Below are 22,800 nucleotides of genomic sequence, written 5' to 3' on the forward strand. Positions count from 1 at the left end.
TATCATTAACATTCATTCATTCTGAAATGCACTGACATGTCTATTGACAATAAAAATAAATAAAATAATGAAAGACTATCTTGAGTTTTGACCTTTATTTGCACTTCAGTTCACTTTTTCTTACTTTCTTTCTTCCTTTCAACAACAGTGTAGATATGCACAACATTTCCTGATAAAATAAAACAGGCATTTGTTTGCCTCTGATAGTATATTGAATAGTATTTTTATAATTTATAATTTTTCACAAGCCGTTTAAGGTACAGTATTTTACACATGTAGCAATGTTTGTTTTGCACACCACCATGTTTACATAACTAAGAGTCGATTAAGAGTTGGTTACATATTTTGCTATTGAGTTACAATGAGATATCATTATAACCTCTATATCCTGTTGTACTCTTTAACACCTTGCACAAAGCATGTTTTATACCCCCCCCCCATCATTCTGACAACTGCCATGAAGAACAGCTGAAATGACAGCTGGGCCTGAAAACACAGTCGCAGGACTCACGTTCATTTATGTTCGTCTGGCACTCTCTTGTGGTTAAAAATTTGTGGTGCAAACATGGTGCTCTTTCTGCTCCTTTCTTTTATTAACTTAGAGCTTGTAAAGCGGCAGTGTGAGGCTGTACTGCTAATATGCTGATGTTTAGCATGTAAAATGTGAGAATGGCATTAGTGTTGCAGGCATTTGGTCATAAACTAAAGTACAGAATTGGGCTAATTAAAATGAGCCTAACAGGTGTTTGACAAATGTACAAATTAATGCAGATATTTAGATGATGAAAAAAAATCCCCCCTCTCCGTAAATAAATAATCTAAAACAATATTAATACATTTTTGTTATAAAATATTTTATTTGTAGTTGAGTGATTTTCAGATACTCAGTGACACTTTACATTACACAGTCTGTACTGTCAGAGGCTGTACTTAAGCACAGTGGTGCTTTCAGCTAGCTAATGCCAATGTCAGCATGCTAACATGCTCTCAGTCATACTAATATGCTGGTGTTAAGCATCAGCATATTAGCATTGTCATTAGCATATGTTATACCTAATTAACCCTCTTAGATTAATAGGTATACCATGTATAATATGTTAGCGTACTAACATTTGGTGATTAGCAAATAACAAAGCTGAGAATGATGGGAATGTCATTAGTGTTGCAGGTATTTGGTCCTAAATCAAATTTTGGGACAAAGTAAAAACGTCAAGTGACATCCTCTTGTGACTACAAATGTCAGTACAAAATGCTATGGTGATCGATCTGTAGTTTTTGAGGTATTTTTGGCAGGACCAACATGGTGGACCAATCAGTCAACTGCTTTGTTTAGTGCCTGGTAATGAGCAGAAGGACAGGTGTAATTCAGTGTCAGGGTGTTGACATTTAATGGCCACCATCTCCGGTGTATCAGTCCAATGACTATTCAAAAATGCCTTTAATATTCACTCAAATTCAAAAGTGGCATATAGTGACCTAGTCTAATGGTGGATAAAAAAGTGAGTCACACTGGAGAGTAGCATGGCCAGTGAGTATTAGTCATCCAACAACCTGCTTTCAAGGACCCAGAGCAAATAACATGACTCTCACAGTGCTTTACAGACACCCACGCTTTCTGATCTGTCTGTGTGATGTCCCAGCTATTTTTTGGGGAGATGAGAACTCATCACTTGTAAACCTCAAAGCTGGATTGACTTGCAAAAAGTAGTTGAGAATGAGGAAAATGAAGTTAAAGTGTTCAAATGTTAACGATCTATAATAATCAAGCGTGAATCCAATGGACGTGAGGGGTCACTCATAGTGCTGTAATCAAAGTGAGACAACTCTGCAGCTTTACTGAGCCTCTTGGCCCCTTTTAAAACTTTGTTTTGATTTTACGGTACATTTACCATTTGGGTCAGTCTCTCAATAGTGTACTCTCACCAAACCCTGACTGAGCTAAAAAGCTCTGAAACCCAGTGAACATTACCTGCCCAGCACCAGTGGTAGACAGGCAAAGTTGGCAATTAGTTCTGGAAGAAAGATGCCAAAGGCCCACACATTTATAGCGACATGGCTCTTGTGATGGCTTTTTTTAAACAGTTGTGATGCTACACTGGATGGTGTTTCTGACTAACTTTTGCATTGCATTGCTCCATTGTTTCATATTTTGCAGTTTACAATAAACAGTTATGGCTCTTGTATTTAATTACTGGTGATAAGATGGACAAACCAAATCCAGCAGAGTGATAAATGCAATCCATGCAGCCAGAGACTAGACTGGGCTCATGCTCAATTGAGTTGGTACAGAAATGACAGAGAAAGCTGGATGTGGAGGAGTTGAGAGACAAGCCTGCACTGACGCAATCAGAAACCTGCATAATGTGCACATTGTTTAAGGTTGTTATGTTAATTTGAATGTTAGAATAATGGGATGATATAACTAGGTTACTCTGTCTCATGTAAACAATATCTTGAATGTGAGTAGATTCGATTCGATTAGATATTCCTTTATTTGTCCCACAATGGGGAAATTTCAATGTTTCAGCAGCAAAGTGGATAGAGAAAAGAACAGTATAAAAAACAGTATAAAAAAACAGTAGGAGTAGGGAAATAATAAAAATACAATGCACAAGGAAAAAAAACAGTAAGAATCACAACCAGAATAAGACTTTCTAGAATTAGTTAAATGCCCAATTCTCTTCTGTGCAGTTTGATGTTAAAAGTTAAAACTGTCATCTTTTGTGCCTTTTCAGTAAACCCTCACTGTTCCACTGCATCTACAGGCACAGCCACAGTCCACTTGAATCAAATGTGTTTTAAGACTCTTAATCTCTCCTTGTTTCTTCTCATTTAGCTAGGGCGCACTGAAACAGCTGTGAACAACTAGAACCCGGTGTTTGGAGTGAAGTTTCAGGTGGACTACCACTTTTTAATAATTTGACCCGCTCCATCCCGCCCGTACAACCGCATCTATTTTCACAACGCGCCCCATCCCGCCCCGCTGCTATTAAATACACGTTAGATATGTCATTGAATAAGGCTTTTATTTGGTCTGACAAATGTGCTTGAAAACAGCCCTTCGAGTGGCACTGGAAACTGGCAAAAACAACTTCAAATCTTAATAAAAATAAATATATATATATATAGGCGCTTAGTTAACAGTGTTGTTAAAAAGTAGGCTGTATTGGACATATTTAATCCTTAATGACCCGCCCCACCAATAAAGTGAACATTTCTGGACCTGACCCAACCCGACGGGTCGGCCCGCGCATCACTAGTAAGGAATGATTTCTCCTCTTCAGTCCAAAGTTGGTTCTGTATTAATTTCTGTACTGAGTCTCCAATGTGACTGTGTTCTGGATGAATTAGCACACTCAGTTCTGTGATAATATCATATTGTTGTAAAACAACAAATACCAACACATTCTGACCAGTCATGACTATTGTAACAGTAAGATGTCTAGCTGATGGCAGAGCTGTGTGGGAGAACTGATCTAATTAGCACCACTATGTAAGTAGCAGTCAATGTTTGTCAGACTGCTGTAGAATAACATTTTCTTCCAGCTCTGTCAGTCCTTCATGCTGTATGTTACATTATTCAGCTATTTGGTAAAATGTAGGCGTAAGGTGATCAGAAGCAACAGATGTCAAGCTGCACAACATGACACATTCCCACCTCTGGTGTAGTCAGAAAGTTAAAAGACGCAACAGAGTCGAAGCACTTCATTGTTGCTCGTTTAACGTGGAAGGTCAACAGTGGAAGAGAAGAAGTTAGCGTGGGAACTGGATAACTACTAAATTAAACTAGAATGATGGGTTCAAACCTATCTTTCTTTTGTGTTTTGTCGTTCTGAAGTGATTCCTGTGTGTCTCTCTTAAATTGTCCGCTAGATTGTGTCCAATAAGAAACTTCACAGACCGTTGATCTTAGCCAATGGGAAGCCAGCAGGCAAAGGATCCATTACGGTAAGACACTGTCTTTAAAAGGTTCTCTCTCTCTCTCTCTCTCTGTATACAACCTCTCTTTCTTCCTGCCTCTCATGTTGACACACACACACACACACACACACACACACACACACACACACATACACACACACACACACACACACACACACACTGTACCGTATCATCAGAGGTTGCTGTAGCTGTCCAAGTGGACGCAGTCGCTGTTGTTTACTATAATGGCATGTTTGCTGTTGTGGCTGTTGTTGATGATGATGATGACAGTGATGACGGAGATCTTACAGAGGCGGCTGCTGTTGCTGTGATGACTGCTATTGTTGCTGCTCCTCCTGCTGATGTTGAATGTTAATACCTGTATTTTTGTTGCAGCTAATGTCGTGCTGTAATATTATTTTAGATAACAGCTCAGGAGCTGTCTGACAACAGAATCATCACTTTGAGCCTGAGTGGGCGTACACTGGGTAAGAAGGTAGGCACACACACACACACACACACACACACACACACACACACTCTCTGGATGCAAATGCAAGCACGCACACACACTCAGAGTGCATACTGCTTTAGGAGGCACAAGCAAAGCCCACACAGACAACATTTACTGTAGATGTTTTCACATCCTTCACCTTTGTCTGCTAACTAATGGGCTGTCAGGCGCACAGATAGTGGGAAATGAAAATCGTGCAATATATGTATTTATTTATAAGAGTTCATTTTCAATCATGGACCTATGGAGTAGCTGCTGCTGAAGAGAAGAATGACAGTGGGTCAGGAACAGCACGGCTTGAATTGTGATTTGAACTAATGCTGATGTGTGCCTGCTGCGCACCCTCTGGTTAAACTACCAGGGTACACACAAAGCGCAGTAATTGCTGGAACTCTTTTAATACAAATGTTAATTAAACAAAATAAAGACTTGCAATTTGATTTACTATAAACATTTGTAGTATTGTGTGTTGCTGTTTGGCTAAGGAGAGGAGAAATTAGGATAAAACAGGATTCTAGCCCCTTCAAAAAGACTTCACAACAAACTGTCTCCATTCTGTGCAGGACTTCTTTGGGAAGTCAGACCCCTACCTGGAGTTTCACAAACAGGGAGAAGACGGCAAATGGATGCTGGTGCACAGGACAGAGGTGAGTCATCGGTGGGGATTAAAAGCACCTACATCTGGGGGGCGCTAGCGAACAGTGACGTGAGGACGTGTTTGTGCAGAACTCCTGACCGGAGCGAACTCTTAAAAAAAAAATACTTTTATAAAACAACTTCAGGCAGACCATGGTTGCCTCTGATAACTGAATAACACCAGTGTATCATACTGAAAGCTTCATCTTTACATATTATACGACTAAACGACAAAATGCCTCGAGTAAATCGCCACAAGAAAGAGGCCGCTGCTAAAGCCTCGAACCCAGCTGAAACCACTTCCGCAAATGAGGAATCTTCATGTAGCCCTGTATAAAAATCATATAAATTACAGAGCATAAAATTTTTTTAACCGTATAATAACATGCTGTATTAAAAAAAGTTCATAAATAGAGTTCATAATATTTAAAAATTGTTAAAATGTGTGCCGGTTAAAAGCATAAATATAATATGTAAAGTTTAATAAATAAGACTATTTACAGTTAAGAGACAAATTCATAAAAAGTTCTTTAAGTTCATTAAGTCTGTTAAAATATCTGTGATCCGAGAGAAAAGAAGAGAGGAAGAAGCCGTGTTTACATGTGTAATCTAACCTGTTACCTATCACATGTCAATCATTTCATTCCTGTTTTGCCTTTGGTTGTGTTAAAATTCACGAGCCAATCACAGTAAAGTCTCTGTGTAAGGAGCGGGATTAGTGGCGCAGGTTAGTGTGGGGAGTAGTGAGCAGCATGAGGAGAAAAACAGGCGCTATCGACCAGAGAGCTAAGAGAGGAGGCATCGTGGTGTGGGGAGCATTTAAGTTTTATCGTGGAGGTCGACTACTCGTGGTCCTGATATAAACTTCTGTGTGACCTGCAAGAGGTGAATATGATGTGTATGCCTGTATTTTGTGCTATATCTAACTGTTATAGTTTAAAGAAACTGGATGTGTAACGCGGTTAGCGACGTGCTAACTAGCGGTAGCATTCGGTGCTAATGTGCCTGTATATCGTAGCTGTAGCATTGTGATATTTCTGAAGCTAAAGCAAGCTAATGTTAATTCGACATGAGATAGTGTTTGATATTGTGGCTCAATTCGGATAATATGCTTTAAGGAGACGGACGTTGGAGAGAGAGACAGGTTTCCAACCGATGGCCCTGCTGTTCGGCTGTGTTCGGCCGTGTTCGGCTGTGTTCGGCTGTGTTCGGCCGTGTTCTGTCCTGCTGAGTACTAACATACATATGCACGTGCTTTTATTTTGTGCTCAGCTCTGAGTGAAGCGGCCATTATAGTTTTCAGGCCCCAGGCACACACACAAGCTTCAATAAACAGGCCTGCAACGGGTTAAAATCTCATTTAAAGTGTGTTTCATATGAATGTGTGTGGGCCCACAGGTAACATACTGAGTTTTGAGTTGGTGTAAATTAAAGAATACTGTTTTGAAGGTAATTTAAAGATTCTGAGAAGGATTAAATATTATTTATTTTAAATGATATAAAACAAAAGGTTTTCTTTTGAGAGGTAGTGTTTTGCTTGTAACAAAAGTATTAAAAAGGTACTGAAGGTATTTAACTAAAGAGTATCTAACAAAAAGGGTTTTTCTTTTTAAGTTAAAGAAAAGGTGTGACACCAAAAACAAACTGAACTTTATTTTGAAAATCTCTTTATGTACATTTGGGTAATTCTGTGCAATTTCATTATTTTATTTTGTACTAAAAATACATTCAACATATTTTATTTTGTGAATAAATACCTGTGAAGGGATTATTGCATTTAAAGAACAGTTGTGGTGGTCATTATTAAAATAGCAAACATTATTAAGGGTACACATTCTTAAAGTAACATAATAAAAAGTTGTATTTTTCCTACAACGAGCCCAGGCCCAGTCTCATTGTATTAACCACTCTAGCTTTATTTTTTAACTACATGGGACCTGGGTTACGTTCAGACGAGGAGACTACAGACCTATCTGCTGTCATGGCCACAATTGCAAGCAGTGAAAGCAGGATTTTGGCACCGTTAGACTCAAGTACAGCTGACTTGAACACAAAGATAGACTCGGTCCTGTTCGCTCGCTACTATTGTAAACGAGGTCGCCATGTTAAAAACGGAAGTCACCTCACTCCACCAGAAAGTGGAAGAAATCGAGTGGGGGGCAGCGCCGACTTAGTGCACATCTGGTCGGAATAAAAGAAGGTTTTTAATCATGTGAGGGACAGCGGCCCACTGCGAGTATTGCTAAACTACAGCAGGAGCTGTTGGGCCTTAACTTCATCCCAACCCTGGATGCAGCATATCGCGGCACCCGACATACTAATGAGGGAGGCCCTCTCAGAGTCATCGTGATCAGATTCCGCTACCTACGGGAACGGGATAAGGTCTTCCGTACAGCGGCCTGCTTGGCACCACTGACCCTGCACGGCAAGAGTGAGCATATTTCCAGAAGCCCAAGGACACTGTAAGTTGATTTAACCAACTGGACAATGGAGACTAGTTGTTGATAACGAACTGGTGAGTCCAATGTGAAAGAACTGAACACCAGGCTTTATTTTTCACCTATTTGCTTATTCACTTTCCTTTTTTACAATGCCCATAACAATGAGGCTCTCAGGTAATATTGACACTTTATATTTTATGGATGCTTAATGCCTGGTGTTTAAGCCACAAGACATAGACTCTATTCCTCTCTCTCCTATTTTATTCCTTTTTTTGTGTACGCATGCAGCCTATGTGGTTGTGTGTATACATATGCATACCATTTGAATATGGTGCCCTTATAATGTGTAATGTAAAAAAAATGTAAACACCATAATAGCTGTTGGTACTAGGATTGGCGCTTCATGAATATAACATAATCCTTCTAAGTTGTTTTTATTTTATAGCTATTTATATTTTGCTAAATTTAAAACTTGAGACCCTCAGGGAATCTTGCCACTTGAATCCACTATGAATATTTGAAACTCAACGCCTGCTATATAGAGTGGCTTTTTCTTTTCTTAAGTACATCTGAGTGGGTATTTATAACATTTTGAGACTTTTAATTTCTATTAGACATACAGATATAGCAGAGGGATGTCTGTTAACATGAAGTACCTGGAGAATGATTTAAAGGAGAGGAGCTGGTCATACAGAGGTACCTTGGTTTCTGTTGTTGGCTACATGTATATCATTGTTATTCTAAGTTCAATCCAATTTGTACATATCATGGTTCCCGGTTAGGGCCTGTTAGGAGGATAGGTTAGATGGTTATCTGCAGCACAATGCTAGAAGAGATGTGTGTGATCTCGACAGGTTCAGTAGATCAGCATAGGGATTTAAGGCTCAGTTTTAGTTTTATAGTTAGACAGGGACGTTTTCTTGCTTTCTTATTTTTCTTATTTATCCAAAAAGCGCAATGTCTGATACACAAAAGTCAGGCTATATTAGTTTTTTGAGTTGGAACATAAAGGGGATCCATAATCCAGCGAGCGAAGTAGGGTGTTTGCGCATATGAAAACTAAGTGATGTCATGTTTTCTACACTGGCACGTTTTTCATTATTTTTTTTAATGCGTTCTGCGGAGAAGGGAGACTGGCATAGGTCACGGTTTGGAATGAAAGGGAGAAAACACGATAGAGTAACACGGCGGATATCGCTGATATTGCTCATATCACTCGGCCTACTTTTGTTTTTTGGTTTTTTTGGATGACGTAGTTAAGACGGCAGGCCTGTGTTGCTAAGGCGGGCGCCTTAGCTGCAAAGTGCTGCGGGAAACCCTGTCCACAGTTCACCACTCTTTTTCTAGGATCGACTTCTTCCTTGTAGATAGCAGAACTCTCCCGATGGTCAAGGATAGCCAGTATAATAGCATTGTCATTTCTGACCATGGCCTGGTACAGCTGGATATATGTTTACCAGAGTGCATCAGACCACACGTGGCGGTTTGACCCTCTATTGTTATCTAGGGACTCTATCTCCCAACAAATTGAGTTTTCAAATAGTTTTCTGGAATTCAATCACACACCTGATATGCCACTAACCACTGTGTGGGAGGCTCTCAAGGCCTATCTCAGGGGCCAGAAAATATCTTATACCGCCCATGAGAGAAGGAAACGCAAACAACGCTTGAGCGACCTATCTTGCAGCATAGCGGAGGTGGACTGTAAATATGCTGACGCTCCAACGCCCAAGCTCTACAGAGAAAAATTACTGTTAAAAACTGAATTCGATAACCTCTCTATTAAACAGACTGAAGAGTTTATTTTTTAAATCAAAACAAAAATTTCATTAAAACGGGGAGAAGGCTGGTAAGCTTTTCGCCCACCAAATTCGACAGTCCGCAGCTGTAAGTACTATTCCTGAAATCCGAACAGAGCTGGGGGAGAAAACCACTAACCCTAATACAATAAATTATGAATTTAAACAATTCTATATGACCCTCTATAGGTCGGAGCCACCAGACGACCCGTCAGATATTACTACATTCTTAGAGGGGCTGACCATCCCAACGATAACCCCAGAGGACAGTTTACAGATAGATGGAGAGATTACAGCGGGCGAAGTAATGCAGGCAATTAAATCAATGCAAATTTGGGTTTGGATCATCATTCTTGACCTGGATCAAAATAATATATGATGCACCCACTGCAGCTGTGCGGACCAATAGCAATATTTCTGACTATTTCCCCCTTTACAGGTCTTGTAGACAGGGCTGCGGCCTCTCCCCATATCTGTTCGATCCAGCGGTCGAACCCCTCGCTATAGCCCTTAGAGCAGGATAGGGTATTACCATTATCTCCGGTGGTCCACAAAGTGGCGCTATATGCGGATGACCTGCTTTTGTATATATCCAACCCGACAGTATCAATACCAAAACTTTTATTGATGCTAGAAAACTTCAGACACCTCTCAGGCTACAAATTGAACTACTCAAAAGAGCCTGCTTTTTCCAATTGACCGCACAAACAGAGATTATTCACAATGTCCGTTCAATATAGAACGTGATATGTTTACATATCTAGGAATTAAAGTTACCCATGAGATGGAGAATTTGGAGAAACACAAGTTTAAGTCATTATTATAACAAACAAAACAAGATCTGGTCAACATTACCGACCTCATTAGCTGGTCGCATTAATATAGTTAAAATGACAGTCCTACCTAGATTTCTGTGTTTCAGATGATCCCCATGAAAACATTTAAACAGCTAGAAAGACTAATCTCTTCATTTATATGGAACAATTCTAATCCTAGGATGAAAAAAACTTACCTGGAGGTTCCTAAAGATGCTGCTGCATCTCCTTGGAAGTCTAAAATGAAGAGACCAACACTCAGTTTGTTTCTAAATACAAAGTATACAGACCTCCTAATGTCTGTAGCTTACATGGTGAGGATTACACAGGACCTGTGTTTCAATACTACTTAAAATCATTCTCATGAGTTCATACTTCTACATCATTGGAGAGCAAAATTACCTCTGGTATGATGACTGCAAAGGAACTGCATTCGTCCACGTCAGCAGCCTGACGCAGCATCTCTTTGGAAGTCTAAAATGAAGGGACGAACACTCAATGAGAGTTTGTTTCTAATGTACAAAACTAACAGACCTCCTTACATGGTGAGGATTACACAGGAATGAAATATACATTGCAAAAAGTTATAAATCTAGATTTTAAAGTTTTAAGTTAACTTCTAAACAATTTCATTCATAACAGGGATAAGTTAGGATCAAATTCTTATCTTTTGATTACACTGTTTTTTGGTCAACAGGACTGTGATCATGATCTCGTCCCTGAAGAAATGTCAAGTTTAGAAAAATGTGTCACATGTGGAGGACCCCTTTCACCTCTGAAATGGTCTGGTGTGATGTGTAAAGGTAATTTTTTGAGAAGGGAAGGGGGGTCCATCCATATCTTTTGAACATGATGCCCCAGGAACACTTTTTAAAAACGGTTCCATGTGTAACTCTGCTATATGTTCAAGATGAGCCATTTGCAGCTGCACTTACTTTTTAAGTACTTACTATGATATTATTAACTATCTTCCTTTTTTAATTCTTAATTTTCTGTCTAGTTTGCTACGAGTCCTGGCACAAAAAGTGTTATGTTAAGCACAAGGTGAACATCACTGAACCTCTGCCAGTGGTAAGTGTTTTAGTAGAATTATTCTCAGTGAAATGCTTTCCAAGTACACAAAATATAAATGTATTTTTTAATCATTATCAGGTCTGTGAAGAACAAAGTTCAAGTGAGGTGGCATCATCAGAAATGTGCCTGATTCCACAGCTGATTCAAACAGCTCATGGGACGGCATTGCACAGCCTTTAAAAATCAGTCGCAGACATTTAGAATTAGAGTTTTGAGGTGTCCACCAGCAAGCCTGCTTCAAAAAAGAAAAGACACCACCAAGAAAGTTTTGTAGAGGAAGAGAGTCAGTTTCTGAAGCTGCAGAATCATTATCTGAAGATGCAATCAGCGCAAGTCAGCTTAAAGTATCAGGAGTTACTGCCAAAGTAGGAAATGCTGATGCTGAAGGCATAATTGTTGATGATAGCGCTGATGCTGGGGCTGAACAGGTCTCAAACACATCATCCTCTCTCAAAAATACATTTGTGGAAAATTGCAAAGTTTACACGTCACCTAAAACGTCACGAGAAAACACATGCAGATGTTGCTCAAGTTTTAAGTCTCCCCAAGAAGTCCAAACAGCGCGAGAAAATGCTTATAAAGCTACACAACAAGGGAAACCACATCCATAACGCAGAGGAGTTGGATCGCTAAAACTAAGACGCACAGCAAAGACAAAATACAATGCAAAAGACTATATTCACTGCATGTACTGCCAGGCATTATATCTCTGAAGAGATCTGTGGCAACATGTTAGAAAATGTTCTTCAGAACCAGTAGAAGCCAATTCAGAGATTGGAAGAAAAAAGGTCATGTCTTTGGCCTCTATAAATGAGTCAGCAAATATCCCCAGGTGTTTGGAAGATGTTAGCTGTCATGAAAGATGATGAGATAACTGCTACTGTGTGAAGTGACTTCTCTATTCTTCAGCTGGCCCTGTCATTTTTGGACAGGATCCCACCAAATATGACTATTTTCGCCAGACACTCAGAGAAAGTGGAAGACTTCTGCTTACGCTTCGCAAGGAATTCTCAATACATACTCTTGACGATGCTGTGAGACCTGCAAATTTTGATGTGGTGATCAAAGCTGTCAAGAAAGTGTCTGGTTACAATGACGAAAAGCACTGCTACCGTACTCCAAGCCTTGCATTAAAGTTGGGTCACTCACTGGAGAAAGTCAGTGACATTTTACATTGCAGAGCACTGATGGCACAAGACAGTAACCTGATAAAGTCAACCCAGAGTTTCAAAACCCTCTATGCTACAAAGTGGACTGATCTCATCTCCCACACCGCTTTAACTACGCTGAATGAGCGCCACTTTAACAAGCCTTCCACTCTTCCTTTTACGGAAGATGTTCAGCGTCTTCATCAACATCTGGAGAAGACTACAGAACAAGCATTGAAGGACTTGAAAGACCACAGTTCACCAAAATCATATAGTGAACTTTTTAAAGCCACCATGGCAAATGTAATACTTTTTAACGGGAGAAGAGGGGGGAGATATTTCAAAGATGACGCTGAATGGCTTTCTGGAGAGACACAAGTGCCCTGCACAAGGATGTCGCTTTTGGACTGACACAATTTGAACTTCACCTTTGTCAACACTTAAGTCGTGTTAAATTAAGGGGTAAAAGAAGGCCGGAAAGTTGCAGTGTTACTTTCACCAGACATGGTGAAGGCCATAACACACCTAATAGAGAAAAGAAAAGACTGGTGTTCTGGCAGAAAACCTGTTCCTGTTTGCCAGACCTCATTGTCCGACTCCCTCCAGAGGACAGGACTGTTTGAGGCTCTATGCGAGTGAATGTGGGGCTGAAAACCCTGAGCTCCTCAGGTCGACGCAATTACGCAAACATGTCACAACTTTGTCACAGATCTCGAACCTCAAGAATCATGAGTTAGACCAGGTTGCTGACTTCCTTGGCCACGATATTCGCGTTCATCGGGAGTATTAGCGACTTCCAGAGGCTACTACCCAGCTGGCCAAAATCTCCAAACTACTGCTTGCCATGGAGAAAGGGTCCCTCAGAAGCCTTCAAGGCAAAACACTTGAGGAGATGAAATCGAAGGTAATGCCATTTGAAGTAGTTTAATTTAAAAATTAGAACTGTTTCTAGCAAATGTGTTTTTAGCAAAATGGAACACACATTGAATGTAGGCAATCTATAGCACTTGAATCTCATTATTCATCAAGGTAATATAATTTATTTTCTTAGATAACCTACAGTTGACCGATTCAAGTGCAGAGAGTGAGGTCGATGCTGAGAGAGAGGTCGATGAAGGAAATCTCTCATATCCACAGACTGGTAAGTAGTGTGATTTTTCTTGAATTTGTTTTATTTATGAAATCACATGACTAATGTTAAACTTTATTACAGATTCTGCAGAGATGAAAAGAATGACGAAACCTGTTGAGGAAGCTCCAGGCATGTATTTATTGTCACCAGATGGTTAGACTTTTAACAGTGTAACTACAAATTTCTCTAAGGCTAAGAGAAAATGTTCAGTTGTTTGATCTGACACTAACTCAGAATACATTGCCAGAGTGTCAGTGTGAAAGGTGCGTTGAAGGCTTTGGTAGGCTGACCACTGGATTTGACATACATGGGCCCTTCATATCTATCCATGTCACTTCAAAGGGAGGGGACCAGAGTGGTGGGCTGATCTACTACAGAATTTATTATTTGATGGAATGTCTCTTTGTTAGTTACCTGGTTTGCTCAGCTGGAGTGCTCTCTTTGCTCTCAACCTCGTTTTGCAGAAACTGGATGAGCTGGTCAACTTTCCACTCACTACTGGAATCTTATTTAAGCGCATAAGTCAGCTCCATGTCTTTTGGTATAAGCTGTAGTAGCACTGGACATAGCACGCATCCATATGTGTCACCATGAACTATGACCATGAAGTCCAGGCTGCAAATCTGGATTTCACCTTACAAAAACTAAATTCATGGTTTAAAGGGTCCATTAGTTGCTTGACCCCAAAAAGGAACATCTTCTACTTCACAGTATTTGAGAAACCTACCTACAACAAATAAATGCTTACAGTGACAATTGTTTTTTTTTTTTTAAATCTTTTCTTTCTTCTTTTCAGCACAAAGTGAAAATGCAGATGGTAAGGGCAAAGAACCCAGCAGAAAACAAAAGAAGGAAAAAGAGCCCAGCAGAAAAAAAGAAAATAATAAACAATCTGTTAAATGCTGCTACACATACACAGAAGTCACTAAACACCAAGTTACTTAAGCATGACAGCATAACTGAAGCGTGGTCAAAAGAAATTATCCACACCACCCAAAGGCAATATGGTGACCATTCTCATCTTTCTGCAGGACACTGTAATCCTACAACTCAGTTAGCCAATTATATCAACTGACTTAATTAGATAAAATACCATGTACATACCATGAAGAACTGTACCTTGTATTAAAATGATTTTTTTCCTAAACTATCAATGTTCAGATGCTAGAAAATAGGTGTAATTTAGTTATCAGTGATGGGACAAATGTTTAAACTATTTTCTCTATGCCTATTTTAATCTGTTTCGTAATGCATTCACATAGTTAGCTTTTTCAAATTAGCAAAGCATCAAAAAAACTTTAATGAACAACCCAATGAGAATATATTTTTCGAATTCGACTATTAAGTTTGATTTAGTAACTGAGGGTTCTCAACCACTGGGCCTCAGCATCTTCTTCACGCTTAGACCACAATCCATCTGTCTGCCTGTCAGTCTGTCTATCTGCCTGTCTGTCTGGGTCAGTCTGTTCGTCTGTTTGCCTGTCTGCTTGTCTGTCTCAGTCATTTATCATGCCAGGGGGGTAGATCCGAAAGAAGTGCACCTTTTGTGAGGCTGACATTCCAATCTAGGAAGCAGTAACAACAGTTGCACGGATATAGATTTAGTTCTGTATTATGGTAAAATTTCATCTTCATCAAAATTAATAGATTGCCATCCAGCATGAGAAGGTCGCAAATGTAATGTTTGTCTGATGTTTCTTTCTTCAGATTGGACTAAGTCACAAAATTGTGTAAAATGTCTGAATGTTTGATGGAGCCACAGTGCCACCTTTTGGTAAGATTCTGGTATAGCGTAAGGTATTTTCAAAACCGACTTTGTTTTATAATTGTGTAGTATTCCAAATAGTAAATGCCTGACACCTAATTGTTATAACAAGGATTAAGCTAGCACTATATGAAATATGTACAATCCATTAGTGTTGCTTCATATGCATGTTTGTGACATTTTAACTAGTTCTGCTTTTATTTTTACATCAAGTAATTTTGGTTATGTTGGGTTAAAACATGTAAACTATGTATTAAGTCATGGGGGGGTTCTGTGAATGGTGAATTATGATTTTGAAACTTTAAAACACAACAGAAGTAAGTTAATAAGGTTACGAATATCAAAATATCGCTAAAGGAAGTGACGCGATTAGCCTTTCCGGATACACCTCCAGACTAAAACATATATATGATATAGACTCCGGTCTTCTTCCCTCCCTTACTTTTTACACTTCCAAAACTCTCTTCTTAAACATTCGTTATTTACTCTCGTTCTACTTTTAATTTCCGTACTTTACTTCGTTTGAGACACATGTTGAATTTTCCTCACGTAATAGTTTGCAGTGCTGAAGTACTTTTTAGTACTTTTATTTTGAAGGCTCAAGACACGAACAAAGTTAATTCTTTTTATACGTTTTTTTTTTGTTTATATATATTGTCAAGTATTGTCGCCTTATTCACAGAAAGTGAATTTAGTTTAATTCTTGGATCCACTGACTACAGAGGATTCGCCAGGCCAGCGTTTCGTCCTACAGTTATTTTAGACAAGAAGTCCGATTAGTTCATAAACAAAGCCGAAGACCAACCACTCTGAGGAACTTTTCTTAAGACATTTATCATAAGCCAGAAGGACATCACAGTGGTTCACCGCTCAAGGAGACGTATAAACGTTTTAGCCGGACAAAGACATTATTCTTCAGACTATCTGCCTCCAACACACTCAAAGCGTCCAAGCTGCACTGGGCCTTGGACTGAAGAGCTAATTGGTATCGGTGACGACACATTCTTCGACCTGTGATTCTGAACAGCAGCCGAGCAGTACCAGCCAGAGGAGAAAGATCCTGAAGTCCCTCCATCTCTACAAAAGTAGGCTGAAACCCACATACATTGCCGGGGTCCCACACACTTCCCAAGAGTAGGTGTCTGTCTGTGAGCTTTGATTCCCATAGTTTAAGCTTAAGAGTTTTCCATTAGGGCCTCGTAGTTTTAAAAGTTACTCCCGTAATATTTTAAAGCTACTGCCGTATCGCAAAATCCACCATCGCTCCTGAATCACCCAATATTAATAATTCATTTACTGTCCACATATTCTGTTACTTGTTATTTGTTGACATTATCATTTCATGCTATTTACTCTTCATTAATTTAGTTAATAAACATATATAACCGTATGTCCTTGTCGGTGCAGTTTTGATTTGATGCGGGGAAATCGATGAATCGTGTAAAAGTAATCACTACTTCAGAAATGTGAGATTGAATATAGATTTTGAAATTTAATAAATTGATTTGAAATTGATTTGATTAGATCTGTGGAATAATTTCCTCCGGATTACTCCAGTAGCTAAACAACGGAGGTGGTGCCCCATTTACGAGTGTATTATTAATCATCAGTGATAAATTACTTTTCTAATTAAATAGTAGTGTAACTCCTACACTTCTCCATTTACTGCAGAGCAGAGGGACTGGGAGACCCACGTCAATGACCAAACACTCTAAATCACTGATGACTGTAGGACTACAGAATTATTTAACACTTATATTAACAAAATATATCACTTATTTCTGCTTTAAGTCATTTTTCCTGCTTCTTCTTGTCCCATGTTGGAGAACAAACATATCCTACCACCAGTAGTCTAATTTTTTTCACTGTTGCTTCAGTTGAAGTGACCCATATGTTTATGCATAATTGATTTACTTCAGAGTGTGTTTAAGACTTTGTTTTAATTGTGTTGTGTTGATGTGTGCTTGACTCATGTTTTAAAGGTTTAAGTTCATTGAAAAGACTCGACAAGTACCAGTAACAGACAAAAATCCCTTCTGTTTTCAGTGGTAAGGAGTGGGCCCATTCCTGGCAACCGAAGGATTTTCTTCAATGAATTAATTCATAGTTTTTAGTTTTTTTGTACTTTATATTGTTTGCTAATATAAGTGACATATTATTTGATGCATCATCTTATTTGAAAACACAATGTGATAGTGTTAGTCGATGAAAGGTAATAGCTAAAGAACATGAGGAAAATAACCATAAATGCAGCATGATTATACTTGCAATTTATCTTTTATTTATTTGCAATCACATCGCATTATTTCACTTGCTTAAGTGGATTACTTTAATGAATCAACTTCCGTTATTTCTTTCACCCAAATCATACAGTATACCGTATACTGTACTACAGTATGTTTACATTTTGTATACATCAAAGTGGACTACATATTTGTGGTAGATTATTTGTTTTAGCTTTTTAAAAATATATGTAATTTTTTTTATGTAACATTATTTGAATGTTGCTAATGATTATGTCATTGCTACATGCAAAGGGCCACTAGTTTCATCTACAGCAGTGGTACACTTCATTCAGGTTTGCCAATATCTTTATACAGAGAACTAAATGTATCAGCATTTCTGAAAAGTGTACTTGTGTATTGACGGAATATACAGTACATACTGCTCTACGGAGTTGTAAAATTAGTAGCTTTTAATCCAATCCAATAATTATTTTCCTAATACATAACAAATTGTCTGACTGCCCTCAGTTTACTTATGTGCATTTGCCTCGATAAGCCCATCTTGATTTGTCCATCAGTATTTGGAGGTTAGGATACATTGATACGGTAGCATGATTGACTGTTCCCTGGCCTGAGAAAGGTCAGAGCAACTATCTACAGTGATCTGACCTCACCAACACAACCAAAGCAAGACTGAAACAAAAAGAAAAGAAAAAAGGCTTCTGGACACGAAAGAGTTTCTCAGGCTGAATACAACACATGACTCCAAGCCTGGAGAAAAGGAAGGTGAACAGAAAAATTTTGTGATATTGTAAAATATTAGGACAAAGTACACCTTTGATTTTAAGAACGTAACCATTGAGATTCAGTCATTTTTTTTTTTAGCTTCAGCTGTCATCGGGTTCATGTTTAGAGATATATCTATACGTGAAACTATACACACAGGTTTTAGGACGATGTCATCCGGACAATATAGGACCATTCTGGATGGTTTGAGGAGAGATTAAAGTTGCAGTGTCCTATGAAGTACTTTATATGTCGCCCTCCGCACAACATGTTAGGCCTATGCTGACTTTTTTTTGATAAAAAGGTCCTATGATGGTCATTTTATAAGATATGTTTGCAAAACTTAAGCTGTACACAGAAATGTATTAGCACTACGGTATATTATAAATTGGATCATCCAGGATGATCCTGTCAGACTTGGGAAGGGGGTTAAAGGGTCTATAAATAGCCATATTAAGTTAATGGGAAAATGCCAAAGGTGAAACAATCAGCAGTTTAAGGGGAAAATAAACTCGGAACTGGTCCACATTGAAAAGTATGACTGTGTATAATCCTATAATCGATATCTTAAATAAATCTGGCCTCAAAATACCCATTAAAAGATTCTGAGTGATTGTTTCCAGCTCGGCCCTTAAAGGGGACATATTATGCAAAACCAACTTTTTAATCATTTTATTATGTACATTTGGGACTCTGGAGGGCCTATTAGCAGGCAAAGTATGAAAAAAATGACTCAGTCATGTTTTTGTGGGCTGCCTCAGTCAGAATATAGGAGAGCAATCACAAAGCTTCAGAAGTGTGTAGTTTGTGACGTCACATGCCCTGCCTGTTGCCACCCACCTCTCTTTACTTCCTGTTGACTATCGGAGCTCCGCCATTGCTACTATAAAAGGCAAGCTAGCGGAGAACAAGCAAGTCCAGCCAGCAGCCTAATGACTGGGCAAAGGCCTCAGCAGACAAGCTGTTCAGTCATTGGCTGCACAGCCCAACACAAATTTACATATGTAAATGTATGTAAATAATTTTTTACGGCAATGTCCGGCTAGAGTCACAAAAACGGGAATGTGTGTGTGAACTTTCGTGTTGGACTGTTTTCACAACCTCGGTCAGTACAACAGTGGACTGACTGAAAGACTGTTCCTGAAAGAGGGATTGTACCAACTGTCTGTGGAGAGACAGCAGAGGAAGTCACTGTAAGTATTTTTAAGAATTTATACTTTGTTTTTCATTGTTCGTGCAATGCTAGCACATGCTAACCGTTGTTAGCTGCAGGAGCCTCAGTGATGCTAACGTAGTTATTGTTTGTTAAATGTTAAAAGATGAACATGAAACTTATAAGGTGAAGTTAATGTATTAACCAGCTGGTGCAGATGTCTCCATATTCTCCCCTGCTGATATTTTTATAGAGATTCACACGAAGTTTATTATAAGTTTATACCGAGAATCACCAAGCTTCGAGGGGAGAGGGGGGCTCTGTAACTCTGTTACTGTTGTGGGTTTTGTGTCCGGGGGGTAATTGGCTTTATGTTGGTCTGTATGTAGTTAAACGTGCTCAGTCAGTAATATGTTTGTGTGGCTGTTAGAAAGAGCAGAAAACAAACTGTAGCTGCTCATCAGCTGTTAGCTCTCTGAGCTAGCGCTAGCTTTTGTTATTCCGGAGCCATTGTCCTGCTCCGCTCAGGGTGTGTGTGTGTGTGTGTGTGTGTGTGTGTGTGTGTGTGTGTGTGTGTGTAAATGTACCGGAGGTAAAGCTAGAGCTACCGTGAAAGAGAAATAGTCAAACTGTGATCAAGCCTCCTTAGAAGCTAACAAAATACAGGGAGTGAGTGATGGTGATTATTGTGTAACTTTATACTGACGTGCTAACGTTATCTCAGCTAACGCTAGCTTTGTTGTTTCTCTGCTTCGTTCAGGTGTGTGTGTGTGCGTGTGTTACGTGTGTAAATTAACTTGATCAACGTGCACCAGAGTTAACAATAGAGCTACTGTAGAGAGAAATAGTCAAACTGCAGGGATTCATTAGTTTAGTATTACTGTGTAACTTTGATTAGCACCCGGCAGCTGGGGTTGCTCACTAGGCTTTTTGTGGAGTCAAACCGCGACAAATAAAAGTTAAATATTTAGCTGAAGTACTGAAGTACTGCTATTACTGACGATATAAGTGTAGGTCCAGTGTAACATACTCATATAATCTCCTATTGTATTATAAACACTGAGGCTCACTGCTAAATGTCTGTTATTGAACCGGGAACTTGTTACAACATCAGTTACAGTCAGTAAATGTCCTGTGTGTGTATCTGCTGCCATTAGATAGACATTGTGTTGGTAACCTCAGACTGTTTCAACAACACATCACTACACAGTTAGCTGCAACAAGGAACTCCACCAGAGACACTGCTTATTATTTTATTTTATAACTTAGGACTACTGTGAGCCACAATGAGCTGTTGTACTTTTATTATATTATACTGTATTGTACTGTATATTATGTGCTGCCTTACAAGTAACACTGAATCTTCCATGTTTTACAGGTGACCTGATGAAGCTCAGGTGTTCCTGGACCCATCAGAGGACAGAGACAGCTGCAGCATCAGGACAGTCTGGGTATCCAAAGGAAGACTCAACAAGATGAACACTGACCGCAGAGCTCCATTACCAGCTCACACTTCAGTATACTAGAAACCATAAACCTTGATGGAGGACATGATCTGCACAGTTTACATAAAAGTTATAGCTTTGTTACTTACAACATGTGTAACTGGAATATGAATGAAATATAAATAAAGTGTTTTACTTTTAAGAAGAGTTTTGGTCATTTTTAAATTCAGTAATAAGTGTGGTTTTATATAAGTAACATGTTATTTCAGGTTTTATGAGAGATTTCCTGGATGTACAGACTTGAAAACCTGATTAGTGTAACATCTATCAGCATGAAAATGTGGAACTTAAACCTGTATTAATGACTGTAAGCAACACACCACATTACTCTCTCACATTCAAACTTTATTACATTGGAAGATAAATGACATCATAATACAGTATATAATATAAATGATAGAATATTCATTATACAGTATTTTTAATGGGGTTCAAACATAATTGCAGCTTTACACATATCTGAAGGTGAACTTAAAGGGTTAAAAAGTATTATTACTTAGCGCCAAAGTCGCAAAATTGCGACCAGGAGCGCAGTACTGAATCAAACAGCTGTTTTCTCCTAATAGAGTGTTATATCTCATTCATACTCCCCTTCACTAGTTGGCAGACATCCCATACTTAGACCTTAGCTCAGAAAAACATCATGTTTCAATGCAAAATGTTCGAGGAAGACCCGTCCAAACTGTTGGGCGAGAAACCGGAAATATTGCGCCACGGCGCTATTTATGCTGAAGCGGTATTGCTGGATTTAGGAGTTGTTGAGACCAAATAAACGGAAAATGACAAGCTAAAAAGTTTATGATTAGGAAGTGATGGGTCTCCCAATCGCTGACCCTTGATTCTGAAGGGGAAAATCTACCTTTGGGAGATGGCGCGCCGGTCGTTTAGTGAGCCCGTGATAGTGCAACGGTGCGTCTTTGCACCGGCGCTGCCGAGCAGAGCGAGGAGAACACACAAGCACAAACACATGACCCTTTGCCCAACATAGGTGGGAGTACTACACAAACTCGTAGTATCAGTAAGGGAGCTAATGGATGTGGTAGAAGTAGTGGGGTGGTGAGAATAATGCTGGGACCAGCGTTGGTGTTCACTCTTTCTACCGCGCCAGTCACAGGTGCGTCCATGCGCGGCAGTGGCGCAGCCACCCCGTGCGGATGTGTACCTGTCCATTTGTTAGGCTATGTGGTGGGGTCTCAATATTGTTCATATTGTCTCTGTACTGTGCCTTGCAATGAGAGGTTCCACACTCTCTACAAATACTACAAACTTTTATCTGGATAGATCAGATTAGACCTCTGCAGCTAAAAGACGCCTACTGTTATTATTATTATCATGTTATAATAATAGTGACGATAATAATAATAATAATAATAATAATGAAGAGAATAAAAAGAAAGAAAAGTATCACTCCAATGGGGGGTGTAGTGGGTAAAAAATCATAAAAACGCCTACTGTTTACATGAGTTTTGTGAAAGTAGTAATAGTTCTAGTTTATGACTGTTGGCTTACAATTTACTTTTCCCCTATTCATTTGATATGTGGACAACATAACAAATAGATGAAGGGGGTGAATCTGATGAAATAAGTTCCAACTCTCTTTCAAAATATCAGGTATTTCCGATGAAAATTATATAGTGGCCGTCGCCATATGACGTCATAATACCAAATTAGATGGGAAAATTTTCTCCCTAGATAAACTTTAGGTCATTCTCAATATTTGTCTCATCTACACTTTGTCTCTATCTCAAACCACTTTCAAGCCAGAGCCTTCTGAAATTTGGATGTCGAAAATCTAGTATTTTTCTAAATAAAACCAGGCGCCCTAAGGGTTAAGTTAAAATATCAGACTGAAATACATGGATACAATTACAGTTAACAGTTGGTAA

The 22,800-nt window shown here is 39.1% G+C and overlaps 2 long non-coding RNA genes across 2 annotated transcripts; both read left to right on the plus strand.

Moving 5' to 3' along the window:
* Nucleotides 1–5,852: 5,852 nt before the first annotated feature.
* Nucleotides 5,853–14,265, plus strand: LOC127353567 (uncharacterized). Its single transcript, XR_007881316.1, has 6 exons — nt 5,853–5,956; nt 10,824–10,929; nt 11,127–11,197; nt 11,279–13,252; nt 13,400–13,489; nt 13,562–14,265. It is a non-coding gene; the product is annotated as an uncharacterized LOC127353567 (long non-coding RNA).
* Nucleotides 14,266–19,187: 4,922 nt separating this feature from the next.
* LOC127353025 (uncharacterized) lies at nt 19,188–21,059 on the plus strand. Its single transcript, XR_007881222.1, has 2 exons — nt 19,188–19,449; nt 20,788–21,059. It is a non-coding gene; the product is annotated as an uncharacterized LOC127353025 (long non-coding RNA).
* The last annotated feature ends 1,741 nt before the right edge of the window (nt 21,060–22,800 follow it).

The sequence above is a fragment of the Dicentrarchus labrax genome, unplaced genomic scaffold (genome assembly GCF_905237075.1).
Source record: "Dicentrarchus labrax unplaced genomic scaffold, dlabrax2021, whole genome shotgun sequence".
Classification (NCBI taxonomy): domain Eukaryota; kingdom Metazoa; phylum Chordata; class Actinopteri; family Moronidae; genus Dicentrarchus; species Dicentrarchus labrax.